Source organism: Anomaloglossus baeobatrachus, unplaced genomic scaffold (genome assembly GCF_048569485.1).
Source record: "Anomaloglossus baeobatrachus isolate aAnoBae1 unplaced genomic scaffold, aAnoBae1.hap1 Scaffold_3382, whole genome shotgun sequence".
In the NCBI taxonomy this organism is placed as follows: Eukaryota; Metazoa; Chordata; class Amphibia; order Anura; family Aromobatidae; genus Anomaloglossus; species Anomaloglossus baeobatrachus.
In genome coordinates, this window is record NW_027442756.1 from 36288 (window position 1) to 60949 (window position 24662).

General features: G+C 46.4%; 16 non-coding genes across 16 annotated transcripts; all 16 read right to left on the reverse strand.

The window, feature by feature from the left end:
* Positions 1–213: 213 nt before the first annotated feature.
* On the reverse strand, positions 214–404 carry LOC142271656 (U2 spliceosomal RNA). The gene has a single exon (XR_012736672.1). It is a non-coding gene; the product is annotated as a U2 spliceosomal RNA (small nuclear RNA).
* Positions 405–1791: 1387 nt separating this feature from the next.
* LOC142271657 (U2 spliceosomal RNA) lies at positions 1792–1982 on the reverse strand. The gene has a single exon (XR_012736673.1). It is a non-coding gene; the product is annotated as a U2 spliceosomal RNA (small nuclear RNA).
* A 1387-nt stretch (positions 1983–3369) lies between these two features.
* On the reverse strand, positions 3370–3560 carry LOC142271658 (U2 spliceosomal RNA). Its single transcript, XR_012736674.1, has one exon. It is a non-coding gene; the product is annotated as a U2 spliceosomal RNA (small nuclear RNA).
* A 1387-nt stretch (positions 3561–4947) lies between these two features.
* On the reverse strand, positions 4948–5138 carry LOC142271659 (U2 spliceosomal RNA). Its single transcript, XR_012736675.1, has one exon. It is a non-coding gene; the product is annotated as a U2 spliceosomal RNA (small nuclear RNA).
* Positions 5139–6525: 1387 nt separating this feature from the next.
* On the reverse strand, positions 6526–6716 carry LOC142271660 (U2 spliceosomal RNA). The gene has a single exon (XR_012736676.1). It is a non-coding gene; the product is annotated as a U2 spliceosomal RNA (small nuclear RNA).
* A 1387-nt stretch (positions 6717–8103) lies between these two features.
* Positions 8104–8294, reverse strand: LOC142271663 (U2 spliceosomal RNA). Its single transcript, XR_012736678.1, has one exon. It is a non-coding gene; the product is annotated as a U2 spliceosomal RNA (small nuclear RNA).
* A 1387-nt stretch (positions 8295–9681) lies between these two features.
* On the reverse strand, positions 9682–9872 carry LOC142271664 (U2 spliceosomal RNA). Its single transcript, XR_012736679.1, has one exon. It is a non-coding gene; the product is annotated as a U2 spliceosomal RNA (small nuclear RNA).
* Positions 9873–11259: 1387 nt separating this feature from the next.
* On the reverse strand, positions 11260–11450 carry LOC142271665 (U2 spliceosomal RNA). The gene has a single exon (XR_012736680.1). It is a non-coding gene; the product is annotated as a U2 spliceosomal RNA (small nuclear RNA).
* Positions 11451–12837: 1387 nt separating this feature from the next.
* Positions 12838–13028, reverse strand: LOC142271666 (U2 spliceosomal RNA). Its single transcript, XR_012736681.1, has one exon. It is a non-coding gene; the product is annotated as a U2 spliceosomal RNA (small nuclear RNA).
* Positions 13029–14415: 1387 nt separating this feature from the next.
* LOC142271667 (U2 spliceosomal RNA) lies at positions 14416–14606 on the reverse strand. The gene has a single exon (XR_012736682.1). It is a non-coding gene; the product is annotated as a U2 spliceosomal RNA (small nuclear RNA).
* A 1387-nt stretch (positions 14607–15993) lies between these two features.
* On the reverse strand, positions 15994–16184 carry LOC142271668 (U2 spliceosomal RNA). Its single transcript, XR_012736683.1, has one exon. It is a non-coding gene; the product is annotated as a U2 spliceosomal RNA (small nuclear RNA).
* A 1387-nt stretch (positions 16185–17571) lies between these two features.
* On the reverse strand, positions 17572–17762 carry LOC142271669 (U2 spliceosomal RNA). The gene has a single exon (XR_012736684.1). It is a non-coding gene; the product is annotated as a U2 spliceosomal RNA (small nuclear RNA).
* Positions 17763–19149: 1387 nt separating this feature from the next.
* LOC142271670 (U2 spliceosomal RNA) lies at positions 19150–19340 on the reverse strand. Its single transcript, XR_012736685.1, has one exon. It is a non-coding gene; the product is annotated as a U2 spliceosomal RNA (small nuclear RNA).
* A 1387-nt stretch (positions 19341–20727) lies between these two features.
* LOC142271671 (U2 spliceosomal RNA) lies at positions 20728–20918 on the reverse strand. Its single transcript, XR_012736686.1, has one exon. It is a non-coding gene; the product is annotated as a U2 spliceosomal RNA (small nuclear RNA).
* A 1387-nt stretch (positions 20919–22305) lies between these two features.
* On the reverse strand, positions 22306–22496 carry LOC142271673 (U2 spliceosomal RNA). The gene has a single exon (XR_012736687.1). It is a non-coding gene; the product is annotated as a U2 spliceosomal RNA (small nuclear RNA).
* Positions 22497–23883: 1387 nt separating this feature from the next.
* Positions 23884–24074, reverse strand: LOC142271675 (U2 spliceosomal RNA). The gene has a single exon (XR_012736689.1). It is a non-coding gene; the product is annotated as a U2 spliceosomal RNA (small nuclear RNA).
* Positions 24075–24662: the final 588 nt, after the last annotated feature.

The window sequence follows — 24662 nt, forward strand, 5'->3', positions numbered from 1 at the left end:
AGCCGAGTTGGTCAGGTTGAGTGGTGATGAGTTTGCTATTTGGATGAATAAAGAAAGTCAAAAGTGTGAAAGATAAAAAACAAAAGGAGGAAGTGTGAAAAGTGAATGGGCCAAATTGAGGTGCATATGAAGACGTATGCTTTCTTCCAATTCATTAAATCGGGCTAATATGAATCAGGTGAATTGAGTTCTGCTTTTGGAAACTGGGTTAAGAAGGGGTGCACCGTTCCTGGAGGTACTGCAATACCAGGTCAATGCGTGGAGTGGACAGAGCAAGCTCTTTTTCCATCTCCCTGTTCTAAAAATCCATTTAATATATGGTCCCCAGATAGGGGACGTATCAGATATTAAACTGATAAGAACAGATACTACACTTGATCTTAGCCAAAAGGCCGAGAAGCGATAACCAGAATTGGTTTGGGCCTCGAGTGGCACCCTGGCCTATGCCGGACACATCTTAGGGAGAGAGAGCGAGAGGGAGACAAACCCACGCCTACACAAGACATTTTGTCACCCAAGCCAACCCTTGAAAAGGCTGCTTTGCAGAGCCAAAACAAGAAGAATGGTGCGTTTTGCAGCCGCCGCCCACTGCAATGAATCTGAATAACTCCTCCTTTAGGGCGCAAGCAACTCCCCTCCCCCTTGCAGTCTTTCCAATTCACGATACAAAAAGACGGACAGGACAGGTTGCCTGACTTTCCGTCACTGCCACCCTTTGCCATCCTTACCCGTAGAAAGCCCTTTCATCATCCCCAAACCCTAATCTTTTCCCTTTCCTTCCCAGCCCCCAAACCCTGCCCTCTGTACCTTTCTCACCACCCGCTTCCCTTCTCCTGTCATCCCCCTACCACCCGGGAAAAAAAGAGATTGCCCCCTCCTTCCACTAGCCCACCCTCCCACCCAAAGAACAACTTCTTCTGCGCAGCTTGTTTTCTAGGCAGCAGCGCTATTGTGATGTCATCGGGGGGCATTGTGACAAGCCGCCAGTGTTCCGTCTCTTCATGTTGTGCACAGTTCAAACGGAAAATACATCAACAGGCAGACTACAGAAAAGCTTACTATCAAAGGTTAGAGGGGGGCTTTCTCAGAGGGCTTTTTACAGTTTTTCTATTCCCAATTAGCCGTTTAAGTGTACTTATTGAAAGTAGTAATTCTTTCATAGGCCGCCCTTTCTTAGTATTTGACGTTCCTTATATTGCGGTATGAGGCTTCGCAGTAGGTTGCAAACATTCATCACCCATGACTGTCCCCAATTGAGCTCAGAAGCTCAATGTCTATCATGACCTCTCTTTTAGAATGTCCAAGAGCAAGCAAACTATTCCTCCAGGAGAGGGCGCCAACAGACTACTAAAGAGATCATCATTACTCAAAGAAAACCCCAAAAACCAATGCATGATAGGAATAAACAGGTAACTTTCTTTGGAGTGGAAGCGGAGAGATCGCACCAGATGCCAATTCTAGATGTTATCACACCTGTGGTCACTGCAGCAGCAGGTGAATCCACTTTGTCCAAAAGGGATCTATTCCATTCAATTGCAAATGATCTAGATAAGACAGAGAACTGCAGCACGGGGACATAGCCGAGTTGGTCAGGTTGAGTGGTGATGAGTTTGCTATTTGGATGAATAAAGAAAGTCAAAAGTGTGAAAGATAAAAAACAAAAGGAGGAAGTGTGAAAAGTGAATGGGCCAAATTGAGGTGCATATGAAGACGTATGCTTTCTTCCAATTCATTAAATCGGGCTAATATGAATCAGGTGAATTGAGTTCTGCTTTTGGAAACTGGGTTAAGAAGGGGTGCACCGTTCCTGGAGGTACTGCAATACCAGGTCAATGCGTGGAGTGGACAGAGCAAGCTCTTTTTCCATCTCCCTGTTCTAAAAATCCATTTAATATATGGTCCCCAGATAGGGGACGTATCAGATATTAAACTGATAAGAACAGATACTACACTTGATCTTAGCCAAAAGGCCGAGAAGCGATAACCAGAATTGGTTTGGGCCTCGAGTGGCACCCTGGCCTATGCCGGACACATCTTAGGGAGAGAGAGCGAGAGGGAGACAAACCCACGCCTACACAAGACATTTTGTCACCCAAGCCAACCCTTGAAAAGGCTGCTTTGCAGAGCCAAAACAAGAAGAATGGTGCGTTTTGCAGCCGCCGCCCACTGCAATGAATCTGAATAACTCCTCCTTTAGGGCGCAAGCAACTCCCCTCCCCCTTGCAGTCTTTCCAATTCACGATACAAAAAGACGGACAGGACAGGTTGCCTGACTTTCCGTCACTGCCACCCTTTGCCATCCTTACCCGTAGAAAGCCCTTTCATCATCCCCAAACCCTAATCTTTTCCCTTTCCTTCCCAGCCCCCAAACCCTGCCCTCTGTACCTTTCTCACCACCCGCTTCCCTTCTCCTGTCATCCCCCTACCACCCGGGAAAAAAAGAGATTGCCCCCTCCTTCCACTAGCCCACCCTCCCACCCAAAGAACAACTTCTTCTGCGCAGCTTGTTTTCTAGGCAGCAGCGCTATTGTGATGTCATCGGGGGGCATTGTGACAAGCCGCCAGTGTTCCGTCTCTTCATGTTGTGCACAGTTCAAACGGAAAATACATCAACAGGCAGACTACAGAAAAGCTTACTATCAAAGGTTAGAGGGGGGCTTTCTCAGAGGGCTTTTTACAGTTTTTCTATTCCCAATTAGCCGTTTAAGTGTACTTATTGAAAGTAGTAATTCTTTCATAGGCCGCCCTTTCTTAGTATTTGACGTTCCTTATATTGCGGTATGAGGCTTCGCAGTAGGTTGCAAACATTCATCACCCATGACTGTCCCCAATTGAGCTCAGAAGCTCAATGTCTATCATGACCTCTCTTTTAGAATGTCCAAGAGCAAGCAAACTATTCCTCCAGGAGAGGGCGCCAACAGACTACTAAAGAGATCATCATTACTCAAAGAAAACCCCAAAAACCAATGCATGATAGGAATAAACAGGTAACTTTCTTTGGAGTGGAAGCGGAGAGATCGCACCAGATGCCAATTCTAGATGTTATCACACCTGTGGTCACTGCAGCAGCAGGTGAATCCACTTTGTCCAAAAGGGATCTATTCCATTCAATTGCAAATGATCTAGATAAGACAGAGAACTGCAGCACGGGGACATAGCCGAGTTGGTCAGGTTGAGTGGTGATGAGTTTGCTATTTGGATGAATAAAGAAAGTCAAAAGTGTGAAAGATAAAAAACAAAAGGAGGAAGTGTGAAAAGTGAATGGGCCAAATTGAGGTGCATATGAAGACGTATGCTTTCTTCCAATTCATTAAATCGGGCTAATATGAATCAGGTGAATTGAGTTCTGCTTTTGGAAACTGGGTTAAGAAGGGGTGCACCGTTCCTGGAGGTACTGCAATACCAGGTCAATGCGTGGAGTGGACAGAGCAAGCTCTTTTTCCATCTCCCTGTTCTAAAAATCCATTTAATATATGGTCCCCAGATAGGGGACGTATCAGATATTAAACTGATAAGAACAGATACTACACTTGATCTTAGCCAAAAGGCCGAGAAGCGATAACCAGAATTGGTTTGGGCCTCGAGTGGCACCCTGGCCTATGCCGGACACATCTTAGGGAGAGAGAGCGAGAGGGAGACAAACCCACGCCTACACAAGACATTTTGTCACCCAAGCCAACCCTTGAAAAGGCTGCTTTGCAGAGCCAAAACAAGAAGAATGGTGCGTTTTGCAGCCGCCGCCCACTGCAATGAATCTGAATAACTCCTCCTTTAGGGCGCAAGCAACTCCCCTCCCCCTTGCAGTCTTTCCAATTCACGATACAAAAAGACGGACAGGACAGGTTGCCTGACTTTCCGTCACTGCCACCCTTTGCCATCCTTACCCGTAGAAAGCCCTTTCATCATCCCCAAACCCTAATCTTTTCCCTTTCCTTCCCAGCCCCCAAACCCTGCCCTCTGTACCTTTCTCACCACCCGCTTCCCTTCTCCTGTCATCCCCCTACCACCCGGGAAAAAAAGAGATTGCCCCCTCCTTCCACTAGCCCACCCTCCCACCCAAAGAACAACTTCTTCTGCGCAGCTTGTTTTCTAGGCAGCAGCGCTATTGTGATGTCATCGGGGGGCATTGTGACAAGCCGCCAGTGTTCCGTCTCTTCATGTTGTGCACAGTTCAAACGGAAAATACATCAACAGGCAGACTACAGAAAAGCTTACTATCAAAGGTTAGAGGGGGGCTTTCTCAGAGGGCTTTTTACAGTTTTTCTATTCCCAATTAGCCGTTTAAGTGTACTTATTGAAAGTAGTAATTCTTTCATAGGCCGCCCTTTCTTAGTATTTGACGTTCCTTATATTGCGGTATGAGGCTTCGCAGTAGGTTGCAAACATTCATCACCCATGACTGTCCCCAATTGAGCTCAGAAGCTCAATGTCTATCATGACCTCTCTTTTAGAATGTCCAAGAGCAAGCAAACTATTCCTCCAGGAGAGGGCGCCAACAGACTACTAAAGAGATCATCATTACTCAAAGAAAACCCCAAAAACCAATGCATGATAGGAATAAACAGGTAACTTTCTTTGGAGTGGAAGCGGAGAGATCGCACCAGATGCCAATTCTAGATGTTATCACACCTGTGGTCACTGCAGCAGCAGGTGAATCCACTTTGTCCAAAAGGGATCTATTCCATTCAATTGCAAATGATCTAGATAAGACAGAGAACTGCAGCACGGGGACATAGCCGAGTTGGTCAGGTTGAGTGGTGATGAGTTTGCTATTTGGATGAATAAAGAAAGTCAAAAGTGTGAAAGATAAAAAACAAAAGGAGGAAGTGTGAAAAGTGAATGGGCCAAATTGAGGTGCATATGAAGACGTATGCTTTCTTCCAATTCATTAAATCAGGCTAATATGAATCAGGTGAATTGAGTTCTGCTTTTGGAAACTGGGTTAAGAAGGGGTGCACCGTTCCTGGAGGTACTGCAATACCAGGTCAATGCGTGGAGTGGACAGAGCAAGCTCTTTTTCCATCTCCCTGTTCTAAAAATCCATTTAATATATGGTCCCCAGATAGGGGACGTATCAGATATTAAACTGATAAGAACAGATACTACACTTGATCTTAGCCAAAAGGCCGAGAAGCGATAACCAGAATTGGTTTGGGCCTCGAGTGGCACCCTGGCCTATGCCGGACACATCTTAGGGAGAGAGAGCGAGAGGGAGACAAACCCACGCCTACACAAGACATTTTGTCACCCAAGCCAACCCTTGAAAAGGCTGCTTTGCAGAGCCAAAACAAGAAGAATGGTGCGTTTTTCAGCCGCCGCCCACTGCAATGAATCTGAATAACTCCTCCTTTAGGGCGCAAGCAACTCCCCTCCCCCTTGCAGTCTTTCCAATTCACGATACAAAAAGACGGACAGGACAGGTTGCCTGACTTTCCGTCACTGCCACCCTTTGCCATCCTTACCCGTAGAAAGCCCTTTCATCATCCCCAAACCCTAATCTTTTCCCTTTCCTTCCCAGCCCCCAAACCCTGCCCTCTGTACCTTTCTCACCACCCGCTTCCCTTCTCCTGTCATCCCCCTACCACCCGGGAAAAAAAGAGATTGCCCCCTCCTTCCACTAGCCCACCCTCCCACCCAAAGAACAACTTCTTCTGCGCAGCTTGTTTTCTAGGCAGCAGCGCTATTGTGATGTCATCGGGGGGCATTGTGACAAGCCGCCAGTGTTCCGTCTCTTCATGTTGTGCACAGTTCAAACGGAAAATACATCAACAGGCAGACTACAGAAAAGCTTACTATCAAAGGTTAGAGGGGGGCTTTCTCAGAGGGCTTTTTACAGTTTTTCTATTCCCAATTAGCCGTTTAAGTGTACTTATTGAAAGTAGTAATTCTTTCATAGGCCGCCCTTTCTTAGTATTTGACGTTCCTTATATTGCGGTATGAGGCTTCGCAGTAGGTTGCAAACATTCATCACCCATGACTGTCCCCAATTGAGCTCAGAAGCTCAATGTCTATCATGACCTCTCTTTTAGAATGTCCAAGAGCAAGCAAACTATTCCTCCAGGAGAGGGCGCCAACAGACTACTAAAGAGATCATCATTACTCAAAGAAAACCCCAAAAACCAATGCATGATAGGAATAAACAGGTAACTTTCTTTGGAGTGGAAGCGGAGAGATCGCACCAGATGCCAATTCTAGATGTTATCACACCTGTGGTCACTGCAGCAGCAGGTGAATCCACTTTGTCCAAAAGGGATCTATTCCATTCAATTGCAAATGATCTAGATAAGACAGAGAACTGCAGCACGGGGACATAGCCGAGTTGGTCAGGTTGAGTGGTGATGAGTTTGCTATTTGGATGAATAAAGAAAGTCAAAAGTGTGAAAGATAAAAAACAAAAGGAGGAAGTGTGAAAAGTGAATGGGCCAAATTGAGGTGCATATGAAGACGTATGCTTTCTTCCAATTCATTAAATCGGGCTAATATGAATCAGGTGAATTGAGTTCTGCTTTTGGAAACTGGGTTAAGAAGGGGTGCACCGTTCCTGGAGGTACTGCAATACCAGGTCAATGCGTGGAGTGGACAGAGCAAGCTCTTTTTCCATCTCCCTGTTCTAAAAATCCATTTAATATATGGTCCCCAGATAGGGGACGTATCAGATATTAAACTGATAAGAACAGATACTACACTTGATCTTAGCCAAAAGGCCGAGAAGCGATAACCAGAATTGGTTTGGGCCTCGAGTGGCACCCTGGCCTATGCCGGACACATCTTAGGGAGAGAGAGCGAGAGGGAGACAAACCCACGCCTACACAAGACATTTTGTCACCCAAGCCAACCCTTGAAAAGGCTGCTTTGCAGAGCCAAAACAAGAAGAATGGTGCGTTTTGCAGCCGCCGCCCACTGCAATGAATCTGAATAACTCCTCCTTTAGGGCGCAAGCAACTCCCCTCCCCCTTGCAGTCTTTCCAATTCACGATACAAAAAGACGGACAGGACAGGTTGCCTGACTTTCCGTCACTGCCACCCTTTGCCATCCTTACCCGTAGAAAGCCCTTTCATCATCCCCAAACCCTAATCTTTTCCCTTTCCTTCCCAGCCCCCAAACCCTGCCCTCTGTACCTTTCTCACCACCCGCTTCCCTTCTCCTGTCATCCCCCTACCACCCGGGAAAAAAAGAGATTGCCCCCTCCTTCCACTAGCCCACCCTCCCACCCAAAGAACAACTTCTTCTGCGCAGCTTGTTTTCTAGGCAGCAGCGCTATTGTGATGTCATCGGGGGGCATTGTGACAAGCCGCCAGTGTTCCGTCTCTTCATGTTGTGCACAGTTCAAACGGAAAATACATCAACAGGCAGACTACAGAAAAGCTTACTATCAAAGGTTAGAGGGGGGCTTTCTCAGAGGGCTTTTTACAGTTTTTCTATTCCCAATTAGCCGTTTAAGTGTACTTATTGAAAGTAGTAATTCTTTCATAGGCCGCCCTTTCTTAGTATTTGACGTTCCTTATATTGCGGTATGAGGCTTCGCAGTAGGTTGCAAACATTCATCACCCATGACTGTCCCCAATTGAGCTCAGAAGCTCAATGTCTATCATGACCTCTCTTTTAGAATGTCCAAGAGCAAGCAAACTATTCCTCCAGGAGAGGGCGCCAACAGACTACTAAAGAGATCATCATTACTCAAAGAAAACCCCAAAAACCAATGCATGATAGGAATAAACAGGTAACTTTCTTTGGAGTGGAAGTGGAGAGATCGCACCAGATGCCAATTCTAGATGTTATCACACCTGTGGTCACTGCAGCAGCAGGTGAATCCACTTTGTCCAAAAGGGATCTATTCCATTCAATTGCAAATGATCTAGATAAGACAGAGAACTGCAGCACGGGGACATAGCCGAGTTGGTCAGGTTGAGTGGTGATGAGTTTGCTATTTGGATGAATAAAGAAAGTCAAAAGTGTGAAAGATAAAAAACAAAAGGAGGAAGTGTGAAAAGTGAATGGGCCAAATTGAGGTGCATATGAAGACGTATGCTTTCTTCCAATTCATTAAATCGGGCTAATATGAATCAGGTGAATTGAGTTCTGCTTTTGGAAACTGGGTTAAGAAGGGGTGCACCGTTCCTGGAGGTACTGCAATACCAGGTCAATGCGTGGAGTGGACAGAGCAAGCTCTTTTTCCATCTCCCTGTTCTAAAAATCCATTTAATATATGGTCCCCAGATAGGGGACGTATCAGATATTAAACTGATAAGAACAGATACTACACTTGATCTTAGCCAAAAGGCCGAGAAGCGATAACCAGAATTGGTTTGGGCCTCGAGTGGCACCCTGGCCTATGCCGGACACATCTTAGGGAGAGAGAGCGAGAGGGAGACAAACCCACGCCTACACAAGACATTTTGTCACCCAAGCCAACCCTTGAAAAGGCTGCTTTGCAGAGCCAAAACAAGAAGAATGGTGCGTTTTGCAGCCGCCGCCCACTGCAATGAATCTGAATAACTCCTCCTTTAGGGCGCAAGCAACTCCCCTCCCCCTTGCAGTCTTTCCAATTCACGATACAAAAAGACGGACAGGACAGGTTGCCTGACTTTCCGTCACTGCCACCCTTTGCCATCCTTACCCGTAGAAAGCCCTTTCATCATCCCCAAACCCTAATCTTTTCCCTTTCCTTCCCAGCCCCCAAACCCTGCCCTCTGTACCTTTCTCACCACCCGCTTCCCTTCTCCTGTCATCCCCCTACCACCCGGGAAAAAAAGAGATTGCCCCCTCCTTCCACTAGCCCACCCTCCCACCCAAAGAACAACTTCTTCTGCGCAGCTTGTTTTCTAGGCAGCAGCGCTATTGTGATGTCATCGGGGGGCATTGTGACAAGCCGCCAGTGTTCCGTCTCTTCATGTTGTGCACAGTTCAAACGGAAAATACATCAACAGGCAGACTACAGAAAAGCTTACTATCAAAGGTTAGAGGGGGGCTTTCTCAGAGGGCTTTTTACAGTTTTTCTATTCCCAATTAGCCGTTTAAGTGTACTTATTGAAAGTAGTAATTCTTTCATAGGCCGCCCTTTCTTAGTATTTGACGTTCCTTATATTGCGGTATGAGGCTTCGCAGTAGGTTGCAAACATTCATCACCCATGACTGTCCCCAATTGAGCTCAGAAGCTCAATGTCTATCATGACCTCTCTTTTAGAATGTCCAAGAGCAAGCAAACTATTCCTCCAGGAGAGGGCGCCAACAGACTACTAAAGAGATCATCATTACTCAAAGAAAACCCCAAAAACCAATGCATGATAGGAATAAACAGGTAACTTTCTTTGGAGTGGAAGCGGAGAGATCGCACCAGATGCCAATTCTAGATGTTATCACACCTGTGGTCACTGCAGCAGCAGGTGAATCCACTTTGTCCAAAAGGGATCTATTCCATTCAATTGCAAATGATCTAGATAAGACAGAGAACTGCAGCACGGGGACATAGCCGAGTTGGTCAGGTTGAGTGGTGATGAGTTTGCTATTTGGATGAATAAAGAAAGTCAAAAGTGTGAAAGATAAAAAACAAAAGGAGGAAGTGTGAAAAGTGAATGGGCCAAATTGAGGTGCATATGAAGACGTATGCTTTCTTCCAATTCATTAAATCGGGCTAATATGAATCAGGTGAATTGAGTTCTGCTTTTGGAAACTGGGTTAAGAAGGGGTGCACCGTTCCTGGAGGTACTGCAATACCAGGTCAATGCGTGGAGTGGACAGAGCAAGCTCTTTTTCCATCTCCCTGTTCTAAAAATCCATTTAATATATGGTCCCCAGATAGGGGACGTATCAGATATTAAACTGATAAGAACAGATACTACACTTGATCTTAGCCAAAAGGCCGAGAAGCGATAACCAGAATTGGTTTGGGCCTCGAGTGGCACCCTGGCCTATGCCGGACACATCTTAGGGAGAGAGAGCGAGAGGGAGACAAACCCACGCCTACACAAGACATTTTGTCACCCAAGCCAACCCTTGAAAAGGCTGCTTTGCAGAGCCAAAACAAGAAGAATGGTGCGTTTTGCAGCCGCCGCCCACTGCAATGAATCTGAATAACTCCTCCTTTAGGGCGCAAGCAACTCCCCTCCCCCTTGCAGTCTTTCCAATTCACGATACAAAAAGACGGACAGGACAGGTTGCCTGACTTTCCGTCACTGCCACCCTTTGCCATCCTTACCCGTAGAAAGCCCTTTCATCATCCCCAAACCCTAATCTTTTCCCTTTCCTTCCCAGCCCCCAAACCCTGCCCTCTGTACCTTTCTCACCACCCGCTTCCCTTCTCCTGTCATCCCCCTACCACCCGGGAAAAAAAGAGATTGCCCCCTCCTTCCACTAGCCCACCCTCCCACCCAAAGAACAACTTCTTCTGCGCAGCTTGTTTTCTAGGCAGCAGCGCTATTGTGATGTCATCGGGGGGCATTGTGACAAGCCGCCAGTGTTCCGTCTCTTCATGTTGTGCACAGTTCAAACGGAAAATACATCAACAGGCAGACTACAGAAAAGCTTACTATCAAAGGTTAGAGGGGGGCTTTCTCAGAGGGCTTTTTACAGTTTTTCTATTCCCAATTAGCCGTTTAAGTGTACTTATTGAAAGTAGTAATTCTTTCATAGGCCGCCCTTTCTTAGTATTTGACGTTCCTTATATTGCGGTATGAGGCTTCGCAGTAGGTTGCAAACATTCATCACCCATGACTGTCCCCAATTGAGCTCAGAAGCTCAATGTCTATCATGACCTCTCTTTTAGAATGTCCAAGAGCAAGCAAACTATTCCTCCAGGAGAGGGCGCCAACAGACTACTAAAGAGATCATCATTACTCAAAGAAAACCCCAAAAACCAATGCATGATAGGAATAAACAGGTAACTTTCTTTGGAGTGGAAGCGGAGAGATCGCACCAGATGCCAATTCTAGATGTTATCACACCTGTGGTCACTGCAGCAGCAGGTGAATCCACTTTGTCCAAAAGGGATCTATTCCATTCAATTGCAAATGATCTAGATAAGACAGAGAACTGCAGCACGGGGACATAGCCGAGTTGGTCAGGTTGAGTGGTGATGAGTTTGCTATTTGGATGAATAAAGAAAGTCAAAAGTGTGAAAGATAAAAAACAAAAGGAGGAAGTGTGAAAAGTGAATGGGCCAAATTGAGGTGCATATGAAGACGTATGCTTTCTTCCAATTCATTAAATCGGGCTAATATGAATCAGGTGAATTGAGTTCTGCTTTTGGAAACTGGGTTAAGAAGGGGTGCACCGTTCCTGGAGGTACTGCAATACCAGGTCAATGCGTGGAGTGGACAGAGCAAGCTCTTTTTCCATCTCCCTGTTCTAAAAATCCATTTAATATATGGTCCCCAGATAGGGGACGTATCAGATATTAAACTGATAAGAACAGATACTACACTTGATCTTAGCCAAAAGGCCGAGAAGCGATAACCAGAATTGGTTTGGGCCTCGAGTGGCACCCTGGCCTATGCCGGACACATCTTAGGGAGAGAGAGCGAGAGGGAGACAAACCCACGCCTACACAAGACATTTTGTCACCCAAGCCAACCCTTGAAAAGGCTGCTTTGCAGAGCCAAAACAAGAAGAATGGTGCGTTTTGCAGCCGCCGCCCACTGCAATGAATCTGAATAACTCCTCCTTTAGGGCGCAAGCAACTCCCCTCCCCCTTGCAGTCTTTCCAATTCACGATACAAAAAGACGGACAGGACAGGTTGCCTGACTTTCCGTCACTGCCACCCTTTGCCATCCTTACCCGTAGAAAGCCCTTTCATCATCCCCAAACCCTAATCTTTTCCCTTTCCTTCCCAGCCCCCAAACCCTGCCCTCTGTACCTTTCTCACCACCCGCTTCCCTTCTCCTGTCATCCCCCTACCACCCGGGAAAAAAAGAGATTGCCCCCTCCTTCCACTAGCCCACCCTCCCACCCAAAGAACAACTTCTTCTGCGCAGCTTGTTTTCTAGGCAGCAGCGCTATTGTGATGTCATCGGGGGGCATTGTGACAAGCCGCCAGTGTTCCGTCTCTTCATGTTGTGCACAGTTCAAACGGAAAATACATCAACAGGCAGACTACAGAAAAGCTTACTATCAAAGGTTAGAGGGGGGCTTTCTCAGAGGGCTTTTTACAGTTTTTCTATTCCCAATTAGCCGTTTAAGTGTACTTATTGAAAGTAGTAATTCTTTCATAGGCCGCCCTTTCTTAGTATTTGACGTTCCTTATATTGCGGTATGAGGCTTCGCAGTAGGTTGCAAACATTCATCACCCATGACTGTCCCCAATTGAGCTCAGAAGCTCAATGTCTATCATGACCTCTCTTTTAGAATGTCCAAGAGCAAGCAAACTATTCCTCCAGGAGAGGGCGCCAACAGACTACTAAAGAGATCATCATTACTCAAAGAAAACCCCAAAAACCAATGCATGATAGGAATAAACAGGTAACTTTCTTTGGAGTGGAAGCGGAGAGATCGCACCAGATGCCAATTCTAGATGTTATCACACCTGTGGTCACTGCAGCAGCAGGTGAATCCACTTTGTCCAAAAGGGATCTATTCCATTCAATTGCAAATGATCTAGATAAGACAGAGAACTGCAGCACGGGGACATAGCCGAGTTGGTCAGGTTGAGTGGTGATGAGTTTGCTATTTGGATGAATAAAGAAAGTCAAAAGTGTGAAAGATAAAAAACAAAAGGAGGAAGTGTGAAAAGTGAATGGGCCAAATTGAGGTGCATATGAAGACGTATGCTTTCTTCCAATTCATTAAATCGGGCTAATATGAATCAGGTGAATTGAGTTCTGCTTTTGGAAACTGGGTTAAGAAGGGGTGCACCGTTCCTGGAGGTACTGCAATACCAGGTCAATGCGTGGAGTGGACAGAGCAAGCTCTTTTTCCATCTCCCTGTTCTAAAAATCCATTTAATATATGGTCCCCAGATAGGGGACGTATCAGATATTAAACTGATAAGAACAGATACTACACTTGATCTTAGCCAAAAGGCCGAGAAGCGATAACCAGAATTGGTTTGGGCCTCGAGTGGCACCCTGGCCTATGCCGGACACATCTTAGGGAGAGAGAGCGAGAGGGAGACAAACCCACGCCTACACAAGACATTTTGTCACCCAAGCCAACCCTTGAAAAGGCTGCTTTGCAGAGCCAAAACAAGAAGAATGGTGCGTTTTGCAGCCGCCGCCCACTGCAATGAATCTGAATAACTCCTCCTTTAGGGCGCAAGCAACTCCCCTCCCCCTTGCAGTCTTTCCAATTCACGATACAAAAAGACGGACAGGACAGGTTGCCTGACTTTCCGTCACTGCCACCCTTTGCCATCCTTACCCGTAGAAAGCCCTTTCATCATCCCCAAACCCTAATCTTTTCCCTTTCCTTCCCAGCCCCCAAACCCTGCCCTCTGTACCTTTCTCACCACCCGCTTCCCTTCTCCTGTCATCCCCCTACCACCCGGGAAAAAAAGAGATTGCCCCCTCCTTCCACTAGCCCACCCTCCCACCCAAAGAACAACTTCTTCTGCGCAGCTTGTTTTCTAGGCAGCAGCGCTATTGTGATGTCATCGGGGGGCATTGTGACAAGCCGCCAGTGTTCCGTCTCTTCATGTTGTGCACAGTTCAAACGGAAAATACATCAACAGGCAGACTACAGAAAAGCTTACTATCAAAGGTTAGAGGGGGGCTTTCTCAGAGGGCTTTTTACAGTTTTTCTATTCCCAATTAGCCGTTTAAGTGTACTTATTGAAAGTAGTAATTCTTTCATAGGCCGCCCTTTCTTAGTATTTGACGTTCCTTATATTGCGGTATGAGGCTTCGCAGTAGGTTGCAAACATTCATCACCCATGACTGTCCCCAATTGAGCTCAGAAGCTCAATGTCTATCATGACCTCTCTTTTAGAATGTCCAAGAGCAAGCAAACTATTCCTCCAGGAGAGGGCGCCAACAGACTACTAAAGAGATCATCATTACTCAAAGAAAACCCCAAAAACCAATGCATGATAGGAATAAACAGGTAACTTTCTTTGGAGTGGAAGCGGAGAGATCGCACCAGATGCCAATTCTAGATGTTATCACACCTGTGGTCACTGCAGCAGCAGGTGAATCCACTTTGTCCAAAAGGGATCTATTCCATTCAATTGCAAATGATCTAGATAAGACAGAGAACTGCAGCACGGGGACATAGCCGAGTTGGTCAGGTTGAGTGGTGATGAGTTTGCTATTTGGATGAATAAGGAAAGTCAAAAGTGTGAAAGATAAAAAACAAAAGGAGGAAGTGTGAAAAGTGAATGGGCCAAATTGAGGTGCATATGAAGACGTATGCTTTCTTCCAATTCATTAAATCGGGCTAATATGAATCAGGTGAATTGAGTTCTGCTTTTGGAAACTGGGTTAAGAAGGGGTGCACCGTTCCTGGAGGTACTGCAATACCAGGTCAATGCGTGGAGTGGACAGAGCAAGCTCTTTTTCCATCTCCCTGTTCTAAAAATCCATTTAATATATGGTCCCCAGATAGGGGACGTATCAGATATTAAACTGATAAGAACAGATACTACACTTGATCTTAGCCAAAAGGCCGAGAAGCGATAACCAGAATTGGTTTGGGCCTCGAGTGGCACCCTGGCCTATGCCGGACACATCTTAGGGAGAGAGAGCGAGAGGGAGACAAACCCACGCCTACACAAGACATTTTGTCACCCAAGCCAACCCTTGAAAAGGCTGCTTTGCAGAGCCAAAACAAGAAGAATGGTGCGTTTTGCAGCCGCCGCCCACTGCAATGAATCTGAATAACTCCTCCTTTAGGGCGCAAGCAACTCCCCTCCCCCTTGCAGTCTTTCCAATTCACGATACAAAAAGACGGACAGGACAGGTTGCCTGACTTTCCGTCACTGCCACCCTTTGCCATCCTTACCCGTAGAAAGCCCTTTCATCATCCCCAAACCCTAATCTTTTCCCTTTCCTTCCCAGCCCCCAAACCCTGCCCTCTGTACCTTTCTCACCACCCGCTTCCCTTCTCCTGTCATCCCCCTACCACCCGGGAAAAAAAGAGATTGCCCCCTCCTTCCACTAGCCCACCCTCCCACCCAAAGAACAACTTCTTCTGCGCAGCTTGTTTTCTAGGCAGCAGCGCTATTGTGATGTCATCGGGGGGCATTGTGACAAGCCGCCAGTGTTCCGTCTCTTCATGTTGTGCACAGTTCAAACGGAAAATACATCAACAGGCAGACTACAGAAAAGCTTACTATCAAAGGTTAGAGGGGGGCTTTCTCAGAGGGCTTTTTACAGTTTTTCTATTCCCAATTAGCCGTTTAAGTGTACTTATTGAAAGTAGTAATTCTTTCATAGGCCGCCCTTTCTTAGTATTTGACGTTCCTTATATTGCGGTATGAGGCTTCGCAGTAGGTTGCAAACATTCATCACCCATGACTGTCCCCAATTGAGCTCAGAAGCTCAATGTCTATCATGACCTCTCTTTTAGAATGTCCAAGAGCAAGCAAACTATTCCTCCAGGAGAGGGCGCCAACAGACTACTAAAGAGATCATCATTACTCAAAGAAAACCCCAAAAACCAATGCATGATAGGAATAAACAGGTAACTTTCTTTGGAGTGGAAGCGGAGAGATCGCACCAGATGCCAATTCTAGATGTTATCACACCTGTGGTCACTGCAGCAGCAGGTGAATCCACTTTGTCCAAAAGGGATCTATTCCATTCAATTGCAAATGATCTAGATAAGACAGAGAACTGCAGCACGGGGACATAGCCGAGTTGGTCAGGTTGAGTGGTGATGAGTTTGCTATTTGGATGAATAAAGAAAGTCAAAAGTGTGAAAGATAAAAAACAAAAGGAGGAAGTGTGAAAAGTGAATGGGCCAAATTGAGGTGCATATGAAGACGTATGCTTTCTTCCAATTCATTAAATCGGGCTAATATGAATCAGGTGAATTGAGTTCTGCTTTTGGAAACTGGGTTAAGAAGGGGTGCACCGTTCCTGGAGGTACTGCAATACCAGGTCAATGCGTGGAGTGGACAGAGCAAGCTCTTTTTCCATCTCCCTGTTCTAAAAATCCATTTAATATATGGTCCCCAGATAGGGGACGTATCAGATATTAAACTGATAAGAACAGATACTACACTTGATCTTAGCCAAAAGGCCGAGAAGCGATAACCAGAATTGGTTTGGGCCTCGAGTGGCACCCTGGCCTATGCCGGACACATCTTAGGGAGAGAGAGCGAGAGGGAGACAAACCCACGCCTACACAAGACATTTTGTCACCCAAGCCAACCCTTGAAAAGGCTGCTTTGCAGAGCCAAAACAAGAAGAATGGTGCGTTTTGCAGCCGCCGCCCACTGCAATGAATCTGAATAACTCCTCCTTTAGGGCGCAAGCAACTCCCCTCCCCCTTGCAGTCTTTCCAATTCACGATACAAAAAGACGGACAGGACAGGTTGCCTGACTTTCCGTCACTGCCACCCTTTGCCATCCTTACCCGTAGAAAGCCCTTTCATCATCCCCAAACCCTAATCTTTTCCCTTTCCTTCCCAGCCCCCAAACCCTGCCCTCTGTACCTTTCTCACCACCCGCTTCCCTTCTCCTGTCATCCCCCTACCACCCGGGAAAAAAAGAGATTGCCCCCTCCTTCCACTAGCCCACCCTCCCACCCAAAGAACAACTTCTTCTGCGCAGCTTGTTTTCTAGGCAGCAGCGCTATTGTGATGTCATCGGGGGGCATTGTGACAAGCCGCCAGTGTTCCGTCTCTTCATGTTGTGCACAGTTCAAACGGAAAATACATCAACAGGCAGACTACAGAAAAGCTTACTATCAAAGGTTAGAGGGGGGCTTTCTCAGAGGGCTTTTTACAGTTTTTCTATTCCCAATTAGCCGTTTAAGTGTACTTATTGAAAGTAGTAATTCTTTCATAGGCCGCCCTTTCTTAGTATTTGACGTTCCTTATATTGCGGTATGAGGCTTCGCAGTAGGTTGCAAACATTCATCACCCATGACTGTCCCCAATTGAGCTCAGAAGCTCAATGTCTATCATGACCTCTCTTTTAGAATGTCCAAGAGCAAGCAAACTATTCCTCCAGGAGAGGGCGCCAACAGACTACTAAAGAGATCATCATTACTCAAAGAAAACCCCAAAAACCAATGCATGATAGGAATAAACAGGTAACTTTCTTTGGAGTGGAAGCGGAGAGATCGCACCAGATGCCAATTCTAGATGTTATCACACCTGTGGTCACTGCAGCAGCAGGTGAATCCACTTTGTCCAAAAGGGATCTATTCCATTCAATTGCAAATGATCTAGATAAGACAGAGAACTGCAGCACGGGGACATAGCCGAGTTGGTCAGGTTGAGTGGTGATGAGTTTGCTATTTGGATGAATAAAGAAAGTCAAAAGTGTGAAAGATAAAAAACAAAAGGAGGAAGTGTGAAAAGTGAATGGGCCAAATTGAGGTGCATATGAAGACGTATGCTTTCTTCCAATTCATTAAATCGGGCTAATATGAATCAGGTGAATTGAGTTCTGCTTTTGGAAACTGGGTTAAGAAGGGGTGCACCGTTCCTGGAGGTACTGCAATACCAGGTCAATGCGTGGAGTGGACAGAGCAAGCTCTTTTTCCATCTCCCTGTTCTAAAAATCCATTTAATATATGGTCCCCAGATAGGGGACGTATCAGATATTAAACTGATAAGAACAGATACTACACTTGATCTTAGCCAAAAGGCCGAGAAGCGATAACCAGAATTGGTTTGGGCCTCGAGTGGCACCCTGGCCTATGCCGGACACATCTTAGGGAGAGAGAGCGAGAGGGAGACAAACCCACGCCTACACAAGACATTTTGTCACCCAAGCCAACCCTTGAAAAGGCTGCTTTGCAGAGCCAAAACAAGAAGAATGGTGCGTTTTGCAGCCGCCGCCCACTGCAATGAATCTGAATAACTCCTCCTTTAGGGCGCAAGCAACTCCCCTCCCCCTTGCAGTCTTTCCAATTCACGATACAAAAAGACGGACAGGACAGGTTGCCTGACTTTCCGTCACTGCCACCCTTTGCCATCCTTACCCGTAGAAAGCCCTTTCATCATCCCCAAACCCTAATCTTTTCCCTTTCCTTCCCAGCCCCCAAACCCTGCCCTCTGTACCTTTCTCACCACCCGCTTCCCTTCTCCTGTCATCCCCCTACCACCCGGGAAAAAAAGACATTGCCCCCTCCTTCCACTAGCCCACCCTCCCACCCAAAGAACAACTTCTTCTGCGCAGCTTGTTTTCTAGGCAGCAGCGCTATTGTGATGTCATCGGGGGGCATTGTGACAAGCCGCCAGTGTTCCGTCTCTTCATGTTGTGCACAGTTCAAACGGAAAATACATCAACAGGCAGACTACAGAAAAGCTTACTATCAAAGGTTAGAGGGGGGCTTTCTCAGAGGGCTTTTTACAGTTTTTCTATTCCCAATTAGCCGTTTAAGTGTACTTATTGAAAGTAGTAATTCTTTCATAGGCCGCCCTTTCTTAGTATTTGACGTTCCTTATATTGCGGTATGAGGCTTCGCAGTAGGTTGCAAACATTCATCACCCATGACTGTCCCCAATTGAGCTCAGAAGCTCAATGTCTATCATGACCTCTCTTTTAGAATGTCCAAGAGCAAGCAAACTATTCCTCCAGGAGAGGGCGCCAACAGACTACTAAAGAGATCATCATTACTCAAAGAAAACCCCAAAAACCAATGCATGATAGGAATAAACAGGTAACTTTCTTTGGAGTGGAAGCGGAGAGATCGCACCAGATGCCAATTCTAGATGTTATCACACCTGTGGTCACTGCAGCAGCAGGTGAATCCACTTTGTCCAAAAGGGATCTATTCCATTCAATTGCAAATGATCTAGATAAGACAGAGAACTGCAGCACGGGGACATAGCCGAGTTGGTCAGGTTGAGTGGTGATGAGTTTGCTATTTGGATGAATAAAGAAAGTCAAAAGTGTGAAAGATAAAAAACAAAAGGAGGAAGTGTGAAAAGTGAATGGGCCAAATTGAGGTGCATATGAAGACGTATGCTTTCTTCCAATTCATTAAATCGGGCTAATATGAATCAGGTGAATTGAGTTCTGCTTTTGGAAACTGGGTTAAGAAGGGGTGCACCGTTCCTGGAGGTACTGCAATACCAGGTCAATGCGTGGAGTGGACAGAGCAAGCTCTTTTTCCATCTCCCTGTTCTAAAAATCCATTTAATATATGGTCCCCAGATAGGGGACGTATCAGATATTAAACTGATAAGAACAGATACTACACTTGATCTTAGCCAAAAGGCCGAGAAGCGATAACCAGAATTGGTTTGGGCCTCGAGTGGCACCCTGGCCTATGCCGGACACATCTTAGGGAGAGAGAGCGAGAGGGAGACAAACCCACGCCTACACAAGACATTTTGTCACCCAAGCCAACCCTTGAAAAGGCTGCTTTGCAGAGCCAAAACAAGAAGAATGGTGCGTTTTGCAGCCGCCGCCCACTGCAATGAATCTGAATAACTCCTCCTTTAGGGCGCAAGCAACTCCCCTCCCCCTTGCAGTCTTTCCAATTCACGATACAAAAAGACGGACAGGACAGGTTGCCTGACTTTCCGTCACTGCCACCCTTTGCCATCCTTACCCGTAGAAAGCCCTTTCATCATCCCCAAACCCTAATCTTTTCCCTTTCCTTCCCAGCCCCCAAACCCTGCCCTCTGTACCTTTCTCACCACCCGCTTCCCTTCTCCTGTCATCCCCCTACCACCCGGGAAAAAAAGAGATTGCCCCCTCCTTCCACTAGCCCACCCTCCCACCCAAAGAACAACTTCTTCTGCGCAGCTTGTTTTCTAGGCAGCAGCGCTATTGTGATGTCATCGGGGGGCATTGTGACAAGCCGCCAGTGTTCCGTCTCTTCATGTTGTGCACAGTTCAAACGGAAAATACATCAACAGGCAGACTACAGAAAAGCTTACTATCAAAGGTTAGAGGGGGGCTTTCTCAGAGGGCTTTTTACAGTTTTTCTATTCCCAATTAGCCGTTTAAGTGTACTTATTGAAAGTAGTAATTCTTTCATAGGCCGCCCTTTCTTAGTATTTGACGTTCCTTATATTGCGGTATGAGGCTTCGCAGTAGGTTGCAAACATTCATCACCCATGACTGTCCCCAATTGAGCTCAGAAGCTCAATGTCTATCATGACCTCTCTTTTAGAATGTCCAAGAGCAAGCAAACTATTCCTCCAGGAGAGGGCGCCAACAGACTACTAAAGAGATCATCATTACTCAAAGAAAACCCCAAAAACCAATGCATGATAGGAATAAACAGGTAACTTTCTTTGGAGTGGAAGCGGAGAGATCGCACCAGATGCCAATTCTAGATGTTATCACACCTGTGGTCACTGCAGCAGCAGGTGAATCCACTTTGTCCAAAAGGGATCTATTCCATTCAATTGCAAATGATCTAGATAAGACAGAGAACTGCAGCACGGGGACATAGCCGAGTTGGTCAGGTTGAGTGGTGATGAGTTTGCTATTTGGATGAATAAAGAAAGTCAAAAGTGTGAAAGATAAAAAACAAAAGGAGGAAGTGTGAAAAGTGAATGGGCCAAATTGAGGTGCATATGAAGACGTATGCTTTCTTCCAATTCATTAAATCGGGCTAATATGAATCAGGTGAATTGAGTTCTGCTTTTGGAAACTGGGTTAAGAAGGGGTGCACCGTTCCTGGAGGTACTGCAATACCAGGTCAATGCGTGGAGTGGACAGAGCAAGCTCTTTTTCCATCTCCCTGTTCTAAAAATCCATTTAATATATGGTCCCCAGATAGGGGACGTATCAGATATTAAACTGATAAGAACAGATACTACACTTGATCTTAGCCAAAAGGCCGAGAAGCGATAACCAGAATTGGTTTGGGCCTCGAGTGGCACCCTGGCCTATGCCGGACACATCTTAGGGAGAGAGAGCGAGAGGGAGACAAACCCACGCCTACACAAGACATTTTGTCACCCAAGCCAACCCTTGAAAAGGCTGCTTTGCAGAGCCAAAACAAGAAGAATGGTGCGTTTTGCAGCCGCCGCCCACTGCAATGAATCTGAATAACTCCTCCTTTAGGGCGCAAGCAACTCCCCTCCCCCTTGCAGTCTTTCCAATTCACGATACAAAAAGACGGACAGGACAGGTTGCCTGACTTTCCGTCACTGCCACCCTTTGCCATCCTTACCCGTAGAAAGCCCTTTCATCATCCCCAAACCCTAATCTTTTCCCTTTCCTTCCCAGCCCCCAAACCCTGCCCTCTGTACCTTTCTCACCACCCGCTTCCCTTCTCCTGTCATCCCCCTACCACCCGGGAAAAAAAGAGATTGCCCCCTCCTTCCACTAGCCCACCCTCCCACCCAAAGAACAACTTCTTCTGCGCAGCTTGTTTTCTAGGCAGCAGCGCTATTGTGATGTCATCGGGGGGCATTGTGACAAGCCGCCAGTGTTCCGTCTCTTCATGTTGTGCACAGTTCAAACGGAAAATACATCAACAGGCAGACTACAGAAAAGCTTACTATCAAAGGTTAGAGGGGGGCTTTCTCAGAGGGCTTTTTACAGTTTTTCTATTCCCAATTAGCCGTTTAAGTGTACTTATTGAAAGTAGTAATTCTTTCATAGGCCGCCCTTTCTTAGTATTTGACGTTCCTTATATTGCGGTATGAGGCTTCGCAGTAGGTTGCAAACATTCATCACCCATGACTGTCCCCAATTGAGCTCAGAAGCTCAATGTCTATCATGACCTCTCTTTTAGAATGTCCAAGAGCAAGCAAACTATTCCTCCAGGAGAGGGCGCCAACAGACTACTAAAGAGATCATCATTACTCAAAGAAAACCCCAAAAACCAATGCATGATAGGAATAAACAGGTAACTTTCTTTGGAGTGGAAGCGGAGAGATCGCACCAGATGCCAATTCTAGATGTTATCACACCTGTGGTCACTGCAGCAGCAGGTGAATCCACTTTGTCCAAAAGGGATCTATTCCATTCAATTGCAAATGATCTAGATAAGACAGAGAACTGCAGCACGGGGACATAGGCGAGTTGGTCAGGTTGAGTGGTGATGAGTTTGCTATTTGGATGAATAAAGAAAGTCAAAAGTGTGAAAGATAAAAAACAAAAGGAGGAAGTGTGAAAAGTGAATGGGCCAAATTGAGGTGCATATGAAGACGTATGCTTTCTTCCAATTCATTAAATCGGGCTAATATGAATCAGGTGAATTGAGTTCTGCTTTTGGAAACTGGGTTAAGAAGGGGTGCACCGTTCCTGGAGGTACTGCAATACCAGGTCAATGCGTGGAGTGGACAGAGCAAGCTCTTTTTCCATCTCCCTGTTCTAAAAATCCATTTAATATATGGTCCCCAGATAGGGGACGTATCAGATATTAAACTGATAAGAACAGATACTACACTTGATCTTAGCCAAAAGGCCGAGAAGCGATAACCAGAATTGGTTTGGGCCTCGAGTGGCACCCTGGCCTATGCCGGACACATCTTAGGGAGAGAGAGCGAGAGGGAGACAAACCCACGCCTACACAAGACATTTTGTCACCCAAGCCAACCCTTGAAAAGGCTGCTTTGCAGAGCCAAAACAAGAAGAATGGTGCGTTTTGCAGCCGCCGCCCACTGCAATGAATCTGAATAACTCCTCCTTTAGGGCGCAAGCAACTCCCCTCCCCCTTGCAGTCTTTCCAATTCACGATACAAAAAGACGGACAGGACAGGTTGCCTGACTTTCCGTCACTGCCACCCTTTGCCATCCTTACCCGTAGAAAGCCCTTTCATCATCCCCAAACCCTAATCTTTTCCCTTTCCTTCCCAGCCCCCAAACCCTGCCCTCTGTACCTTTCTCACCACCCGCTTCCCTTCTCCTGTCATCCCCCTACCACCCGGGAAAAAAAGAGATTGCCCCCTCCTTCCACTAGCCCACCCTCCCACCCAAAGAACAACTTCTTCTGCGCAGCTTGTTTTCTAGGCAGCAGCGCTATTGTGATGTCATCGGGGGGCATTGTGACAAGCCGCCAGTGTTCCGTCTCTTCATGTTGTGCACAGTTCAAACGGAAAATACATCAACAGGCAGACTACAGAAAAGCTTACTATCAAAGGTTAGAGGGGGGCTTTCTCAGAGGGCTTTTTACAGTTTTTCTATTCCCAATTAGCCGTTTAAGTGTACTTATTGAAAGTAGTAATTCTTTCATAGGCCGCCCTTTCTTAGTATTTGACGTTCCTTATATTGCGGTATGAGGCTTCGCAGTAGGTTGCAAACATTCATCACCCATGACTGTCCCCAATTGAGCTCAGAAGCTCAATGTCTATCATGACCTCTCTTTTAGAATGTCCAAGAGCAAGCAAACTATTCCTCCAGGAGAGGGCGCCAACAGACTACTAAAGAGATCATCATTACTCAAAGAAAACCCCAAAAACCAATGCATGATAGGAATAAACAGGTAACTTTCTTTGGAGTGGAAGCGGAGAGATCGCACCAGATGCCAATTCTAGATGTTATCACACCTGTGGTCACTGCAGCAGCAGGTGAATCCACTTTGTCCAAAAGGGATCTATTCCATTCAATTGCAAATGATCTAGATAAGACAGAGAACTGCAGCACGGGGACATAGCCGAGTTGGTCAGGTTGAGTGGTGATGAGTTTGCTATTTGGATGAATAAAGAAAGTCAAAAGTGTGAAAGATAAAAAACAAAAGGAGGAAGTGTGAAAAGTGAATGGGCCAAATTGAGGTGCATATGAAGACGTATGCTTTCTTCCAATTCATTAAATCGGGCTAATATGAATCAGGTGAATTGAGTTCTGCTTTTGGAAACTGGGTTAAGAAGGGGTGCACCGTTCCTGGAGGTACTGCAATACCAGGTCAATGCGTGGAGTGGACAGAGCAAGCTCTTTTTCCATCTCCCTGTTCTAAAAATCCATTTAATATATGGTCCCCAGATAGGGGACGTATCAGATATTAAACTGATAAGAACAGATACTACACTTGATCTTAGCCAAAAGGCCGAGAAGCGATAACCAGAATTGGTTTGGGCCTCGAGTGGCACCCTGGCCTATGCCGGACACATCTTAGGGAGAGAGAGCGAGAGGGAGACAAACCCACGCCTACACAAGACATTTTGTCACCCAAGCCAACCCTTGAAAAGGCTGCTTTGCAGAGCCAAAACAAGAAGAATGGTGCGTTTTGCAGCCGCCGCCCACTGCAATGAATCTGAATAACTCCTCCTTTAGGGCGCAAGCAACTCCCCTCCCCCTTGCAGTCTTTCCAATTCACGATACAAAAAGACGGACAGGACAGGTTGCCTGACTTTCCGTCACTGCCACCCTTTGCCATCCTTACCCGTAGAAAGCCCTTTCATCATCCCCAAACCCTAATCTTTTCCCTTTCCTTCCCAGCCCCCAAACCCTGCCCTCTGTACCTTTCTCACCACCCGCTTCCCTTCTCCTGTCATCCCCCTACCACCCGGGAAAAAAAGAGATTGCCCCCTCCTTCCACTAGCCCACCCTCCCACCCAAAGAACAACTTCTTCTGCGCAGCTTGTTTTCTAGGCAGCAGCGCTATTGTGATGTCATCGGGGGGCATTGTGACAAGCCGCCAGTGTTC